The following is a 5,235-nucleotide window of genomic DNA, read 5'->3' on the forward strand; positions in this document are numbered from 1 at the left end:
GGAAACAGACAAAGAGGGAGAGAGACAGAGACAGAGAGACAGAGAGGCAGAGAAAGGAGGGAAGAGAGAGGGTGAGAGGAGGGGAGAGAGAGGGTGAGAGGAGAGGAGAGAGGGTAAGAGAAAAGGAGGGGAGCAAAAGGGGGAGGGAGAGAAAAAAAGAATAAGAAGGGGGAGAGAGGTAAGAAACTTGCAAGTGCAGTTAATTACCATGGCAATTTTATTTTTTGCTTGTTTGTCACTGTCTGGTTTTTGTTTTGCGCCTTCTTCCCCACCACTCTATCCCACCTCCAGGCTTCTGCCTTAACAGCACCTTTCAATTTCTCTTCATTTTATTGATGTTATTTTTATAAATTTATTACTTGTTTTGAAGGCAGGGTCTCACGTAGTCCAGTCTGGTCTAGAACTCAAGATCTTCAAGACTCAAACTCTCCAGAGCTGGGATGAAAGGCCTGGATGAGTGACACAGCATGTCCTTGTGACTTGACTTTTCTCTTTTGAGAGTCACATGGTATTGCTAGGTCGGAGTCTGGTGTGTTTTGCTAAGTGTTTTCCAACAGGCCTTTGCTCCTACAAGTATTTTCATCCCTCCGGTTTTGTTTCTCTCTGTCTTTGCTCAATCCATAGGTGGAGAATAGAATCTCACTGCGGCTGAGGTTTGCGACCTTGGGGCTGGTGAGCCTTCGTTTGTTTTCAGACGCTTGAAGCCACGAATGTAACATTTTCTTGAGAGATATCTGGTGCAAAACCCTCAGATGCCTATCAGCAGGGCCTTATCATGCTGGCTGTAATGACTTCTTCAGATATTATGATTATTAATTCTATTTCATATTATTAATAAACGGGCTCTTTAGTGTTGCATGGCTTTTGAGCTTTGATTTAATTGGATTAGTTTTGGCCTAGAAATTTTGCATTTTTATCTGATCAGCTCCATCCACCCAACTCATCCATAATTCATCTCTCTGCCTTTGATATTGGAATAACCTACTTAAGAGTTTCTTTTCAAGAACCCATCTGAGAAAGACCAAACTTCACCTTCTGCTTACAGCCAGTCAGCTGAGGATTGCAGAAGTGCTTGCTGCCATTGGTAGTGTTGCTTAACACTCCCACACAACCACAGCTATAACTTTATTAAGAGAGTATCAGACCAAAAGTCAACCATCAACATACCACCTTATTTTCCATTAAAAGTTAGTGTGGGGGTTGGGGGGCAGGTGAAACAACTGATTTGGTAAGGATGCTTGATGAAAAATCTGCATCTATAACTTTTTATTTTATTTATTTTCGAGTCTCTGTGTAGCCCTACCTGTCCTGGAAATCGCTTTGTAGACCAGGCTGTCCTGGAACTGCCTTTGCCTCCTGAGTGCTGGAACTAAAGGCATGTGCCACCACTGCCAGGCTGTAACTTTTATTAAGAAGATATCATGTCAAAATGTAGTCATCAGTATGCAATATATAACCTTATTTTCTGGTAAAGGTTAATTGTGTGTGTGTGTGTTTGGGGGGGCAGATGGCAGGTGTAGTAACAGGATGGCTCTTAGGGTAAGGGTACTTGCTATGAAGCCTGAGTTTGATCCTTGAATCCTAGAGGATGGAAGGAGAAAACAGATTCTGATAAAGTTGTTGTCTGACCTCCACATGTGTACATATATCCCTTCCCACACTAAAGAAGTAGATGATAAAAAAAGGAGAGAGAGAGAGAGAAAGTAAGAAAAGCTAATATGAGTCTGGAGAGATAGTTCAGTGGTTATAGCGCTTGCCATGTAATTATGGGGACCTGGGTTTGAATCCCCAGACCCCATATGAAAAGCTGAATGCTTACTGTGAGCTCCTGTAGTCTCAGTGTTTCTAAGGGCAGAAGAAAAATGGAGAATTCCCCAAAGCACTCAGCCAGCTAGCCTGGTATACACACTTCGAAAACAACAAATACACCCTGTCAAAACAAGGGTGAAAAGGAGGACCAGCGCACTGACCCCCCCACACACACACACACTCAGAGAGAGAGAGAGAGAGAGAGAGAGAGAGAGAGAGAGAGAGAGAGAGAGAGAGAGAGGAGAACATGTTTTATTTTAAATGGGACATAGAGGCAATAGGCCAGGAATTAAATTACAACCTTCACATTTTAATTTTACATTTTGAGACTCTAGAAAGCAATAATTCCTAAAATCATGGAAACGTGTTGAATTAATTATACAGACAAAATGGGTTGTTTCAGTCATTTTGTGCTTGATGTCTTACAAACAGAGCTACTTATAACTTCAGCCTAGAGATAATATACTTTGTGAGATCATTATTCATTTAAAGCACTACAAACGGGGGCTGGAGAGACGGCTTAATGCTTAAAAGATCTTTTTGCTCTTACAGAGGGAGGACCCATGTTCAGTTCAGTTCCCAGCACCTACCTGGTGATTCACAACCCAAGCATGCTGCAAGCAGACTTACATGCAGGCACAGCATTCATACACATAAAACAAGCAAACAAAAAGTAAATCTGTTACAAAACAAACAGACTCTACAACTATTTGCAAAGAATATTTAAACAGAGGTTTTTTTTTTTTTTTTTTATTTTTTAAATAAAGGATTTGTTTTTTTGCCTCGGCCCTGCCGGAACTTGATCTGTAGACCAGGCTGGCCTTGAACTCAGAAATCGCCTGTTTCTGCCTCCCAAGTGGTGGGATTAAAGTGGGGGTCCACCCTCGGCCTGCCGTTTTTTTTTTTATTTTTATTATTATTATTAAATGGTATTTCCAGGATTGACCTATATAAGGATGTCTTGTATTAGAGATTACAAACTACAAATATACAATATATCGCATTGCCTAATATAGCCTGGTGTTTTACAGGAAAACCAATAAAGACAACTTAATTTTTCTCAAGGAAAAAATATTTGGTATTACAAATTTAAAGTATAATTTCATATATAAATTATAAAGGAGAATACAGTAAACAAGGTGTCATGTATTCCAGGTTAGCCTTGAACTTTGTCAAGCTGAAGCTGGCCTTGAACTGCTGGACTTCCCCAGTATTCACTCAGAATAGAGTGTACTGCTCAAAATACTGTTTTTATAAGTCTTGAGGTGGTACCTCGGTTTAGTTTGCTCTGTTATTATTGTCTCTCTCCCCCCCCATTGTTTGTTTGCTTGATTAATTCATTGATGTGTGTGTGTGTGAGTATGCACATGCACGCATATGCACATGTACAACAATCTACAGTAGTTGCTTACCTTCTTCCACCATATGGGTTACAAGGATCGAACTCAGAAAATTAAGTTTGGTGGCAAGCACCCTTACCCCCGTGAGCCATCTCAGTAGCCCTTTAGTTTGCTGTTTTTCTGACTTTGTTTATGTGGACTGACTTTTCCCATTGTTTTAAAATTTATTTATTTTTATACTATATGCACCTACATGTATGTATGTCTGTGTGAGAATGTCAGATCTTGGCGTTATAGATAGTTGTGAGCTGCCACGTGAATGCTGGGAATTGAACCCAGGTCTTCAGGAAGAAACAGTCAGTGCTCTTAACTGGTGAGCCGTCTCTCCAGCCCTTTCCCAATGTTTGATTTACAGGATGTTCCTTAGGATCAACTCTTTGAGTTGACAAATAACCCCAAAACACTGAATTTAATGTGTGTGTAGAAAATCCTCTTTCTGTTGCTTGAGGGTCCAGCTACTGCAAGAACCCCTTTCTCAAAACTGTGTCCTCAGCATATTGCACAGTCCCTGCAGAGTTCTTCAATCTGATCAATATTCACAAATTGCTACTGCACAGTCTACATTAATATCCTCACCTGCCGTTAAGATTAGTTCAGTTGCCTGTGACTCCTGGAAAGCTTTGGTGCACCGTCATGTCAAACACTTTTGTTTTCTTTTCTTTTTCTTTTTTCTTTTTTCTTTTTTCTTTTTGGTTTTTCAAGACAGGGTTTCTCTGTGTAGCCCTGGCTGTCCTGGAACTCACTTGGTAGACCAGGCTAGCCTCGAACTCAGAAATCCGCCTGCCTCTGCCTCCCAAGTGCTGGGACTAAAGGCATGCGCCACCACCTCCCGGCTACACTTTTGTTTTCTTGAGTCAGGGTTTTACTAATAATAACCCAGCTAGCTTCAAACTTCTACTCGTTCTACTAAGTCCTGGGGTTTGTGCTCGTATGCCTGGCTCCTAAATGGTTATCGGTCAAGACAAGTTCAAACTTTTTTCCATCTTTGGATCTGAGCTTTGTGGCATTATTTCTCTACCTACTGTGTATCTATCTTTTAGTGCTGGGGATTGAACTCAGAGTATTACATAAGCTAAGTGTGTCCTTTACTGTTAAGTTGTATCCCTAGACCTGAGCTATATATTATAGTTAGTTTCAAAATGTATTTTCTGTGTATAGCTGTTTTGTTTGCGTGTATGTTTGTTCACCACATGTGTGCCTTGTGCATACAGAGACTAGACTACGGTGTTGAATCCCTTGGGTCTAGAGTTAGAGATGTTTGCAGGCTGCTGTGTGGATGCTGCGAATTGAATCTGGGGCATCCACGAGAGCATGAACGTTCTCTTAACCACTGAGCCACATCTCCGGTTTGTATTAATAGCTTTAAGAAGCATCAATATGGCTCAGTGAGTAAAAGCTTTTGCCACACAAGCTCAATGATCTAAGTTCCCCAGAATCCACGGTGGAAGGAGAGAAATGACCCTGAAAGTTATTCTCTGCCCTCCACATGTGCACTATGGTACATACATAAATACCAGCACTCACATACACACCAATAATAAATACATAAACACATCTTATGTATATATGTATACACATACAATTATATATATACATATATATACATATACATATATATATGTATGTATGCATACACACACACATTTAAAGCATCACCACCTTAAATGTCTTTAGAAGGTCTTTGTTTTATAGGTGCAATCTCTAAACCATTTCCAGCTATCAGGTGCCACCATCTTTCTCTTTACTGCCCAGATAGGAAGCTTGCTAACGGTACTATTTATAGCTTACAAGTCAGTTCACTGGCAATCTCTTATGCAAACAAATCCTGTTCTCTTGACCATGATTAAGAATGAGTATGACTGCCAGGCAGTGGTGGCGCACGCCTTTAATCCCAGCACTTGGGAGGCAGAGGCAGGCGGATTTCTGAGTTCAAGAGTTCGAGGCCAGCCTGGTCTACAGAGTGAGTTCCAGGACAGCCGGGGCTACACAGAGAAACCCTGTCTCGAAAAACCAAAAAAAAAAAAAA

Source organism: Grammomys surdaster, unplaced genomic scaffold, assembly GCF_004785775.1.
Source record: "Grammomys surdaster isolate TR1022 unplaced genomic scaffold, NIH_TR_1.0 271, whole genome shotgun sequence".
In the NCBI taxonomy this organism is placed as follows: domain Eukaryota; kingdom Metazoa; phylum Chordata; class Mammalia; order Rodentia; family Muridae; genus Grammomys; species Grammomys surdaster.